The sequence below is a fragment of the Pseudopipra pipra genome, chromosome 7, assembly GCF_036250125.1.
Source record: "Pseudopipra pipra isolate bDixPip1 chromosome 7, bDixPip1.hap1, whole genome shotgun sequence".
Taxonomy (NCBI): domain Eukaryota; kingdom Metazoa; phylum Chordata; class Aves; order Passeriformes; family Pipridae; genus Pseudopipra; species Pseudopipra pipra.
Genome location: NC_087555.1, coordinates 16872704 through 16885871, shown reverse-complemented (window position 1 = coordinate 16885871; position 13168 = coordinate 16872704). Strand labels below are relative to the sequence as shown.

The window sequence follows — 13168 nt, the reverse complement described above, 5'->3', positions numbered from 1 at the left end:
GTAAGGAACTACCTCTCCCTCTGCTCACAGCCCTCATTCCTGTCCCATCCTTTCCCTTGTGCTAACATGATTGTTTTTAGGGACATAGGAGCTGGCTCAAGGAAATAGGTTTCAATTTAAAATAGCACTGGAAAAGTAGATAAAAGCAGAGGAATGTTTTAATCTGAACCTGCTCCCTTACCTATTTTCCTACACCTCTTTTAAAAGATTTGTATCAAAACAACTAGAGAGGCAGGTGCAGGTCAGAAAAAATCAACTGAGGACTGAAACCTCTAAATGTTGTTGCTGAACAAGAAGAATGTGAAACTGCACTGTTAAACAGTACCAGGTATTATTTAGCTAGTTAAAGAAGAAGTAATACAGAGCTTGGGAGGTGAGGTTAAAGCCCTGTTTGCCATTAACTTCAAAGCAATGCAAAGAGGGAGATCAAGTCAATCTTCAAGAGTGCCACTGGTGTTTGAAATGTATTCATTAAACAAAGGAACTGCAGGAACTGTAAGTGCATTTCAAATAATTACTAATTTTAATGTTATTTTCTTGCAGAATTTTTTATGCTTATGATGAATTTATTTGTTTTAGGGCCTGCAGGGGACTATTTTACTTTACAGTTTTATTAATTATTTGTTCTTGCTACTGTGCAATAACTTTGCTTTTTAGCCTTTTTTTGTTTGTTTGTTTGAAGGCTTTTTTCCCTCAGAAAAAGTATTATTACATGATAGAATTACCCACCTGTAACAAACTCAGTTCTGTGGGAGAAAATTTGTATTAAATTGCACTTCAAGATGGGAAGACAATCTACGCCTTAAAGAAAGATGAAAATAGTTTTATGGGAAACTTTTGGCAGAGAACAAAGGTTTTCCTAGAAAATACTGGTCTACTGAGCAGATCCTTTGCTGTTTCTTCAGTTTTTCCATAGCTCTTCAAGATTAATTGTCAGTAAGAATATACGGATTAGATTCTGAGTCACTTTATTTCACATATTTCACAGTTAATTCATGATTTACTCAAATAAAGTTCTCAGGGTTTGGTTCCATTAGAATAGCGTATTTAGGATTTTTACACAGTATTATTCATCAATAATTACTTAGCTGCTTAGGCCTTATTTTTCAAAATCTACATCTGTATTTGGCTACATTTTAAAATACCTAATATCCTGCTAGGACACCTCATAGGAGTGTTAGAATCCAAGGCAGCAAAAAAGAAGTGTCTTTAGGATTTGGTGAATATTTTAATTACTTCAGAATACAGAAAAAAATCTTTACCAGAAGACATGGAAAACATAATTATACCGGTTCCTGTACCAAATTAATTTAATTGGATCACAAAATCACTAACATTAAATTCTAGTGAAATTTTTTAATTGATGATATTCAGGCACTTAATCCAGTTGAAATTCTCCCAAAGACTGAAACAGTAGCTAAAATTGCCTGACTTTTAGGAACTTTAGGTTCATTTCTAAATGAACTTAAGATTCATTTCTGTCAAAGGGAGGAATTCATATTGTTCAGAATATATTGTTCCAAACAACCACGCTTATGAAGAATTAATCCAAAATCAGCAGAATAAGTACAAATACTCTCTTTGTGCCCATTTTTCTAATCTGGCCTTTCACTCAATTCCCTACCCCAAGGGGTTCTGCTTCTGAGCTCTCTCTTAATGTCTGCCTGCATCTTTCCTTATTTGCTGGTTTTTCTTTGCTAACATATCTGATTATGAAAAAATTCCCTAGAATCTGGATTTATGACTGGTGTCTATATGGCTTAGTTTTTCCTAGGTATTGCCACTTGACTCAAATATCAGCTTCTCTCTCTTTTTATATGTGTCTATCGATATCCATATATTGGTTTTGATGGTGCTAATGAGAAGGTTCATAAAATTTTCACTTTGACTCTAAGTTCCTATTCAGGTAGTTCCAGCTCTCATAAAGGGTAGTGCCCTGTGTTTATTAAGACAAGTAACAAAACATGCTTCCCTTCTCTGTTTATTAAATCTAGAAGGATCTGAGACAGGGATCCAAAGCTGTCTTAGACTTTCATATTGCCATGTATCACAGCAGCTTCAAAGCATTCTGTTCTCATCGAGGAGCAAATGGGCAGGAGGGAGGCACTGCCTGGAGTCTGGGTTTGGGGTTTTTTTGCCATTGTTGCTGGGAATTGGAAAACTTATGTTACAACTTTTTCTGCAATATGGCTAAGCCTAAAGACTTAATTTAATATTACATCCCAAGTATATTATAAATATTATTTGATTTGTTATTTTTGGAGCCTGTATGACAGCACTGGTTTTCATCCCAGATTACATCTAAAATAAGAAAGAAAAAAAGGCAGACAGATTTCCTAACAAGCAGTGTCTGTTTACCATCAGTTGCCAAGAAACTCTGTAGTGGCTTAGAGAAATTGAATGTTTTTTTCTATGGCTTAGTAGTCCAGACCATCACAGGAACTTATGAAACTGGGAATCCACATGTTTTATAAAATTTCTCTTTTGGACATAAAAATTTGGCTTAAATTTATTAAATGTTAAAGGTAACACAGAATAATTTTTCAGACTAAAATCCTTAAAGAGGGATTCATGTAATAATGTGACAGAAATTGTTTTTCATATTTCTAACATTCCTTCTCTGTTCATACAGCTCACAATCTATCAGCTACAGGGGTTTATTTGCCTGTATCTCTTAAAGAGTACAACAGAAAGACCAAGAACTAGCCTTTCCTGTACCGTGATCAGCCATGTATCATTAACTAAGTCACTACTAATGCTTATGTATATAATATTCCTGAGCAATATCTAAAAAAGTTGTTGCTATAGGAGTTTTGTAAATATGAGCCCAAAGTAACTATAATCAGTTCATTGAACACAATGCAGTCATTGACTCAACAAAATCCTTCACCACAAAAATGTGCAGGTTAGAAGATCTGAATACAGGTCAGCAGTTCTTATATTTTCAGTAATTGAACCATTTCTCTAATTCTGTAGAAATACAGAAGAATCATAAAGAGACAAGAACTTTTCATTCTGGCAGTGTAATCACATTTAAATCCTAGTCAGTACCAAGGTTAATCAAAGGAGCAGGCTTCATTACAAGTCTTAACTGTAATTTTAAATACCTTGCAATAAAATCAGGAGTTAACTTTCACAGTCTTTCAAAACATGGATATGCCCCTGAAAAAAGCTATGTACCTGCAGATGCAATAACTAAAGCTAAAGCTGTTTAAATACTGCATTTAAGAGCTTTCTGAAACTGTTTGTAATATTTGATGAAAAAATAACTAAAAATTATTTTCTCCATAATTAGTTGATCCTACTAGTATAACCATAAGATTAAAAAAAGAGCATCTATTCTCCTATCAATTTTTTTTGAGTGTTGACGTAGATGACATACAAGAAACAAGACAAGAGAAATATCAATATCTAAGCAATGTCTCCAGGAGAAAGTAGATTGAATGACTAAATATGGGTTTACCAAAATGACTGAGCAATTGTCCCTTGCCCCTTTCACGTCCTGAGGGTATTCATATCTCCCCTAATCAAAGTGCTCACTTAATCTGAGTTGCTCCTATTCTCTCAGTCTGCTTACCTTCTAACTTACCGACACAGCTTTCATCAACATTTATTGAAATTTAAATTAGTTTTTCATCAATAATTGTTTACTCCCCTGAAAACATACTTATGCTGAACCATAGCTTTATTTGTTCAAAATTTTGCCTCTAGATGTGGTAAAGTTCTGCAATTAAGAATTACAGTATAAAGGCAAAGATCTGCAACTCAGGATTTTGGGGCTCTCAAACCATGACTGTATTCAAGATTTGGAACTAGATAGCCAGCTAGAGATATCCCACTATACTTTTTTTTTTAAATGATGTTTCACTTACAATTTGTTAAAAATGGGATAGCAACCTCTGCCCCAAGATTCATGTATGGGAATATTTTATTGTTTTTCCTCTAGCTGATTCACAATAATTAACCAAAGCACAGAAGTCCCCTCTTAGTGAGGAATTCTTTCAGCTGGGATATGCTTTGACCTCCTACATAGCAACAGATGGGTGAAGCTTGCCAAATATCTCAGAAAAGGTGGCTCAAATCAGTGCTTTTTCTGCGTGTCCAAAACACGTCCGGCAATCACAGATACCATGTACCTGCTGCTGCTGTTCCCAGACTGCTATCTCTATTGTCGAGGTCCTGGTAAGATATGACACAAGGGATGGATCTCTAGACATCTAATGTAATAAATGAAGCAAACACTATATTATCTAATTCAGGCTCTGGGCCCCAACTTTTCAATCTTTTCACAAAAATTGTAGTTAGGACTAGAATTCCCAAAGTATACGTGAGTTTTTTTAAAGAAGCCAAATTCTCAGCTTGCCTGAAAAATACATCCATGTATGTCCATAGGTGAGATACAATTCAAGCAGGAGAACTTCCTCTAGTAATAAGTATTTGGAAATAGTTCTAATAGGTATAATAATGGTGTGATGAGATCATCTCTCAACTGAGGCTCAGAATAATCTCTCCACTTTCCTTATAAAATATGCAGTTGCAAACAAATAATGATATCTCTTGATCTCCCTTTCTGGGATCCTTTTGAGGCAGAAAATTATTTTGTTAATAATTATTACTTGTTTAATAATAACAGACAACAGCTAAGGAACAAGTATAATACAAGAGATATATTGGTCATTTCAAGCAAATCAACCATCTCTACAAACTTAGAGGAGAAAGCCAGAAGGCACATACTCAGATGCAAAATTATAATTACAGACAGAAATACAGCATAAATCCTCAGCTACCAAAACTGTTCTAGGCTGGAGACCTATTTTTACTCCTTCTTTAATATCTATCATCTTGATATGTAAAGATGACAAGAAAAATAGTCTTTAGACTTTTTCACCAGTATGTTACCGTATGCTCTTTGCTGCCCCACTCAGTGTTTTAAGGTTTTGTGTCCATTGGTTTCACTTCTGAAAGGTTCAGAAGAGAGAAAGCCAAACAGAGAAGATGGATTTTTACTTTGTTCTGTTTAACTCCAGTAAAAAAAATATGGCATAAATAAAATGTGCCAGGCCCGGTCCCTTTGAAGTTCTTACAGGAAGGTCATACACATTCTCACAAACTCTCACATCCCTCACAGAACAGGGAGAACAAGTAAATAAGGGGAGCTCTGGGCAAGCAGCTAAATATCGCATCTGTCCTTAGCTTCTAAAACACACCTATGAGGCTATAGATGGTCAAGCAGTCTGAAGCTGCTCTGAGTTATATCTGGGACTCATTCCAGAAAAAAACCTGCAGAAATGACATGAACTGTCTCTCTCCTTCCCAGCTATGCCAATGATTTCTCTGTTGCAGTCTTATTCTTCCTGGGACTCACTGAAGAATCCCAGGCTTCATGATGTAAATAAGGAGAGACACTGTTATCCCTTGTAGAATCATCAGGCCACAACAGCTTAATCTTTAAGGCTCGCAGTAGACTGTCCCCATTGCTTTCTGAAGTGACACAGGAGGCATACAGTTAAGAACACTACCTCTGAAATGAACATTGCACACTTGCAAATGAGATCAGTAGAGAATAGAACTAATGAAAATTCCACATTAAGTTTAATTTTTATTTGTCAGTGCAAACTATTGTTCCAACATTAATTAAGAATATTCTCAGGATTACAAAAAGTGAAGATGAAAAAGCAGTACTGTCAACACTATCCCTCTGAACACTGAAGATCTGAGGACCAACCTTGAATTAAATTTCACTCAGTGGAGTCAGAATAAAGAATAGAGCACTGCAGAATATTCCCATCTCTCTTTTCTCCTCAGCAGTCAACTGTGCTTGAGCTACTGAAACTGCCGTAGGTTCTAGCAAGAGACTACAGATGTAAACTGTCCATGGAGAAAAAATAATCTTTAGAAGGAAATTCTCCTCCATATTGTCATAATCATTCTTTAAATAGATATATTGACCAACCTGTGTCTTACAAGTAGTTATTTATCATAGCCCACATCCATGTCGTACAGCCTCTCTCTAGTTTCCTCTAGTTTCCACTTTAAATCACTGGGAGATATCTCTCTGCTTCTGTATTGACCACTAAGAATATCAAAATATTTATTTTCCTTTTTATTTTTGTAAACTAGTTGCAACAATGGAAATTAAGCTTGATCAGTGTATTTTGTTTAGCAGGTATAAAGTCCTTCATTTAGACAATATTACTGAAGTGCCTACCATGAACTCTAAAGCAGCTGGGAGTTTAATTGATTCCTAAAAGTGCAATGGAAGCAGAGAACATAAAAAATGACAGAGTTGTTGTTGATGCAAATGAAAATGTTACAGCAAAGCAGCTGCGGAGAATACTGTATATGTTTACATTTTCCCAACATTCTTACATTGTTTCTTCCAGATTTTCCAGGCAAAGCTCACCTGGTTTTGCTCAAGGCCTGGAATGCAGCGAATTGTGTACAGCACCTAATATTTATTCATGCCATTGTCAAGAACATCTTTGCAGCTCCTGCCAAAGTCTGTCATTGAATGTGTTTGTTCAGCTGCATGGCAAAAACATAATACACAGTCATCATTTTTACTTCGTCACCTACTCAATATTTTTCTTCTCTGATTAAATTAAGTCATAAATACTGTGCTTTTCATGCCAGAAAAAATCTTACTACATCCATTCAACTAACACCCATTTGTACATTTTTATGTTCTTGAACATTTAGCTACTTCAATAATTAATTCTGAAACAATGAAAAAGCCAAATGGCCTAATTTACCAGGGACTCTGGGAACTCTAATCACAATTCCAAAAGATTATATATTCAGGCAAAACTTTCTGCTAAGCTAAATTTCATCATTACTCACTATCAGCTGTAGAATGATGCATAGGAATGGAGAAAACACAAGGATAGTAAAGCACTAAAGCACTTGGTAAAAAAATTATTTACCACTCTGCGTTTCCACATGAAAAGACTGACTGTACAAGAGAAGACTGACTGCAGCACAGATGATGAAGAATAGTGTTAGGTAGCCAGGCTAAAACCAGAGCACATGAGGGAACCTGGCCAGACACTTCAGCTTCTAGCCCCCCTCAGTTGCTGCTGCTACCCACAGGAGGTAAAGTATGGATATTCTCTAGCACTGCAAAGAGGTCTCCTACCCTGGATGGCACAGAAACCGCAGCTTACAGGCATCTGACTTTGTGTCCAGGAATCAGTGGAAAATAAGATTCCCTTGGGAGGTCTGCCCTCTCTCTAGGCAAGTTTAATTTGAGAGATGTTCCTCTTAAACCCATTCTTAAACATTTTCAGTGATGAAGACTCCACAGCCCTCTCAAAAAATCAACTTTCCTATCTTTAGAGTCAGAAAGCTGTTTTCTAAGGTCTAATTTGAATTTGCCAGAGCAAATCTTTTCCATCTACCATAGAGAACAAATAATTCCTGTAAAAGGCTGCTGTAAATAAAATCAAAGGCTGTTCTCCTGGCCCATCAGTCTTCTTTATTCTAGAGAAAGAAATACAATACACTTCTTCCTATTTTTCATATATGTCATGTTGTTGTGACCTGGTTATTCTCCCCTGGGCTCTAACTACCTTTGTATCTTTCCAGAACTTTGGCACCCCAAAACCTGATATAACACAGGCCTTAAACAGTACTGAAATAGTTGTTCAAGACAATATCATGCAACATGGTGTCAAACAGTCAGAATACCTGTGACCTATCATCTTTCCACTTTACTTGTGACCAGTTTTATAAGGGAGTGAAATCAATTTGACATGATTAGTTACTGACAAATTCCTATTCATCAAGTGAATGAATTTCACAAATTCATATCGGCTGCTACTTATTTCCTTCTCATCTTTTAGGGCTTGAATTTTGTTATGAATTACAGAAAAAAACTTTGAATAAATAGATGTGGCTAGCCAGAATTCCTTTTCTCTTTCTCCCCCTTTCTGAAAGAAGACATCACATTTAACTTTTTACAATTTTTCTCTTTGGTCTTCCCAGTGTCCTCCAAACAATTGCTAGCAAATTTGAGGTGACCACAATGAACTTGATTCTGTGATAATTAGGAAGTGTGTCAAGAATATGAAAAACATTTGTCTTGCCCTTATGTTACTCTAGGCAGAGGCTTTACCCTTTTTAGGTGGTGTTAATTACACTAGCCAGCTGCTACAGTTGATGTATTTAGTAGAATCTGGTCCAATAAAAAGTACAAAATATTTCAGCTGTCGCAGCATCACATATCCTTTTCTCTTGAGCTTGCTTCCCAGTTGTCTAACTTCAGAAGACTTTCTCTTCCTGAAGACTATCATTTTACTTTTGCTGCTTTACCTTTCTCTCTTCCTATGCATTGTGAGTTCTGTCTGTCACAATCACAAGTGCTGCTGCCCGCACATGTCTGTCTGCCACAAGTGCTGCTGCCTTCAATGTTCTGCAATGGAATAGTGTCATATCTTATGCACATTCCTCAGACCTTGGTTTCTTACTATTCACATCGAAGAAAGTATTGAACATTTGCTCAGGCCCTTTGAATGTCCAAGAAAATCAGAAACAAACTACTTCACTAAGTAAAACAGAAACTTATAAGCACTCAACATTATCTGTCTGACAATGTGTCCCTGAGATATTACCTCTTTCAGGCTTTTAAAGAGTTAAGGCACAGTCACAGTGTGCACCCCTGATCACAGTGTACAGCATGTATGGAGGCAGCCTGGAAAAGGGAGCAAAACAAAGGAAGTAATGTGGAATAGGCCCCCCAACCAGGAAATTGAGGAAGATGAGTTGTGAGTTATCTAGTCCTGGCTGAGAGGTCTGATTAAGTTATAGAACTGAAAAGATGTCTGACAAGAATAATTTCTCTGATGAAGGCAAAATTTAAGGTAGGTCTGGCTCTGAATTAAAAGTCCAAACACAAGGACTCTGCAGCTAAACTTAATCCAGATTAAAATGAGTCTGATCTTCACTGAGCTTTAAACACAGACCTTACGCTTTCATTATTCAGTACAACACATTAGAGAAGATGAATTCCCCATTGTCTTTGTTGTCCATGCTTCAAGCAAATCACAGGTATCACCAGACCTGAGAGGATGCCTGGGACCTGTTCAGCAAGTCCGAAAGACCTTTTTGACAAGGTAAAACGTGAGTATCTGAAAAAGTCTCTCAAAAAATTGGAAAACAGCCTCTAGGAAAAAACCCCACAAGCTTCAACTGTTTTGGAAAACTGATTCACCTTCAATTCTTCCCTTTTAACTCTCATCAACAAAGAATTTGCTGACCAGTGCCTTTGCCAACAGTTTGATTGTTAAAGAACATAGATTTCAGGGCTTCAGAAGAGTCTACTACCTAAATATAAAAATTATCCCTCACTTGAACTTCCAGATTTAATGCTTTGTAGGAGACCCAAATGGTGATATTGCCTATGTCTGTTTCTTCTTCACCATCATACATATTCTTTGAGCTCCATTCTGGACAACTGAGCATGTGATAACCTTCCTTGTTTTTAACCTGCTTCTCCTTCCTGAAGAATCTATATCCTTTATATCCTTTATATTAATATTCCAGCCATATGAATTCTCTCACCAAGTCTCTGTTACTCCAATTCAGCTATAATCATAACCAATTACTTAGATTTTCAGTTTTCCTTGTTTATTTTTTATATTCTTCAGTTTAATTATTTATAATACTCATGACTGACCTGGTGTTTTGCTCCTTGTCCTTGTGACTTTATTAGGAACAAACATTTCTCTATTACATGAAGTTTTTTAACCTCATGCAAGTTGGTGGTGATTATTTTAGTACATGGAGTTTTGCCAGCTCTCTCCTTAACTTTTAGACTAAATTCATTCTTTCCAGGATAGCAAATGACTGTTGAAGTATTTTTTTCTTCTTTTAGTGTGGGCCCAATGTTTGCCCAGTGACTTATAGAATATCACTAATAGTCAAGGTAAATTAGCATCCTTTCAGTGTCATAGTGTTCATCTTCAGGCTGTGATTTGATTGTCAGATAGGAGGTTTTGCATGAGTTCCACCTGAGTTTCTGATGTCCACATCTCCGTCCCTTTTCTGCAAACCTTTTGATCTGCCCAGCATTGCTTCCAACAGTATCTCTGTGACAGGAGAAGAGGATACAATAGAAGAGACCAATGAGGCAGATGAGTTGGAGAACTAGTGATATTTTGACCCAGACTGGTGAGAAGGAGTAGTTCTTTGGGGACATTCAGGAGATGTTAATACTGTCCTGAAAGTGATGGGATGAACTTTTTTCCCTTTCTGGCAAAATGGCTGCCTGTCCATGAATCTCACAGCTCTTCATGGTTTTGGCTTTTCCCCCATTATCACTGAGACAATCTTATTGTGGCCAGAAAAGGGTTGTTCTCAATGTTGGCAGGTGGCTGGCATGAGGTCAGACACTTCGCTTACAAAATGCGATAGACTATACATTCCTTCCTTCAGTACTGGACATCACCTAATCTAGTTTACAATATCTGTTTGTCTAGTTTTTTCAGTCGTGATTGTATGTACCCTGTTTTATGATAACAGATGCGTCTCTACCTGACCACTTGAAGCTCTTTTCCCTGCTTCATAAGAGATTTTAGTAGCAACCACAATGCAAACCAGATGTCCTTTCCTACCCAGCCTTCTTTGGAAGAGAATGTAGGTCACACTCCCTACAAATCTAATGCAGGACCGGAGCCAAGGCATACAGGATCAGATCCCCATCTGGGCACGGTATTCAGTTTCCTAATTGCTTGCACAAACCAGGATGTTATATGTATAAAGAATTACATTATTTGCTGCACTTCACCAAAGCATAGTAGAAAACCTATAGATTCAGGGTGGAAGAGAAAAGGGGGAGGAAGAGCAAGACAGAGGCAGCTTTAAACCATATATGTGTCTCTGTGGGATGTTTCAAGAGCCCAAGTAACTAAGTTATAGTGCACCCTGAGGTGTTAATGGGCTGCCCCAAAGTCAATAGCAACTGAAAATCCATGTAATTAGGCTATGGAAACACTCCCTTCCTGACTCAACGTAGCCCCATGCCAGTCAGAAGCTTTTTCCTCAGTTACTGAGCAGGAGGAATGTTACCCTGCCTAGACTTATTAAACTGCTCTTTAGACCTCTGTACCTGGAGTACAGGAACCACAGACCAGGCAAGAATATGCCACTTTTTCCTGCAGAAGGCTGACATTCTCTTTGTCAAAGATGGAATAGTCTTTTTTTTATCATATGACTAGAATATGGCTATCACCTGGCTAAAATGCGGGCTAACTGGCTAGGTACCTACCACCTGAGCAGCACTGTTGACATGTGGCAGCCATGCTTTCAGTCATCAGTCATATGAAAACTGGAGGTGACTCTTCAGCTGCCAGAGGCAGGGTAGAAAACTAATGGGGGAAGAGCAGGTCCTCGATCGTTATCTCTTTGAAGTTTTATTACAACAGAACTTCCTTCTGAATATTTGACTGGGTGCAGCAGGAGTGCTGCACTTCAGTGGGCCTCTGTCAGACTCCCTCTGATGAACATTAACATGCAGGCTTGGGAAAAACCTCTATACTCCAGAACACACTAGGATCTGCTAAATAACCCGAGACTCGCCTCTGCTAAGTGTTGTACATACTGTGGAAGGAAGCCTTTTGTTACAGGTTTTACAGCTGTTATTTGCTTTGGGTTTTGTTTTGTTTTCAAAGAAAGGAAAATAAAATGAATTTAACAAGTAGGTTTCAGATCTTTTACAAGATAAATTGATAGGTTTTCTGCATGATTCTCATGTTTTTACATTATTGTACTCATTTAAATCACCCTGTTAGTTCTCAGTGTTGGAAAACCTAGTGAATACATATGGAACCCTTAACTTGCCTTTGCAACTATTTGAAGCATTTAGGAATCCATCAACCAGAAAAGAGAACAGCATATTGCAACTACCATATGGGCATTAAATGTGATCTTGTCAAAGGAAAAGAGAATTAACTATTTTTTACATTCCTTGTGGCCTGCATTTTTTTCTTTCAGAATATGAATTATTTCTAACCATGTTTTGTTTTTGAAAACTCATTACAAGCCAAGGAAATATCCAGGTTACTAAAAAAACTCAGCAGGTTTATGGTCTTCTCCAATGATTACCTAATACATTTGTCTCATCTGCTTTCCTTGTTGTGTGAAAACACACTGAGGAAATGTGTAAATGTAGTGAATTGTTCCCAACTCTTTTATTCACCTTTCAGCATTCTAGTTCCTTCCCTTGGCATTGATATCATTATGCATTTGTCAAAGACAGACTGTCACTTTAGAGCTTCTATTATGTGCAAGATTTGGCAGCACATTTTACCTTTGGGATTTGCTTATATCCTTTGCATGTTATTGTACTGCTTTGGCATTCAGCAACTTCAGTACACCCTCTTCTTTGATGTTCATTCCAGCCCCTAAATGTGGAAACAATGACTGAAATTTTGGATCAAAGCATCCCATAGATGGCAGGCAACATAATTTTGTGATAATGTACATGAACAGAAAGAAATCCCATAGCTAGAATCTAAGTCTCTAATTGTTCTACAATTTGTGTACTCTAACATTCAAGAAAAGGAAAAAAAATGGGAATAAACAATGTAGAGGTCCAGTTGAATTCATACCAATGGGCAATTTCTCAATATAATTCAAAGAAAACACCCTTTTTTATTTTTCCCCACAATTGAACAAGAAATTACAATGTCTGCCTCATATTTGTTCTAGAATCAAAGAAAAAAACCAATCTTCCCATTTTTTACTGTTTCCTAAAATACAGTAGCAAGCACAAATACAGTAGCCAATGAAGTTAAATGCAAACTTTCATCCGTGATTTAAAATAAAAGAAGCAAAAATATTTTAAAAAAACCAAACTCTTTTCAAAACCACCATTCCCATCTATATTTGTAGTGAAAATGAAAATGGTTTGGTCTAGCTGATTTTAAATTAGGTCCCATTGACCATGAGTTTTGTGACCAATTCAGCTTCCTCACCATTCATGTGGGCAGATAGAGGTGTGCAGAGAAACTAAAACATTTGAGTTTACTGATGATTCGTTTTACATAAACCCAAATTAAGTTAGATTAAAATAAATGAAAAAATCTATCGTAAAATATGTGGGTTTTTAATTTTTTTTTTTTTTCTTAGCAAGGGCATATGCAAGTGCTAGGACAGCTACTGAGGTTATTAC

At 36.9% G+C, this 13168-nt stretch overlaps 1 long non-coding RNA gene across 1 annotated transcript in view; it reads left to right on the top strand.

Annotated features, from left to right (window-relative positions):
- The first annotated feature begins 396 nt into the window (after window positions 1–396).
- LOC135417112 (uncharacterized) overlaps window positions 397–13168 on the top strand; it is a 35353-nt gene continuing 22581 nt past the window's right edge. Inside the window, exon 1 of the long non-coding RNA XR_010431900.1 lies at window positions 397–495. This is a non-coding gene — a long non-coding RNA (uncharacterized LOC135417112). The remainder of the gene's footprint in view (window positions 496–13168) is intronic.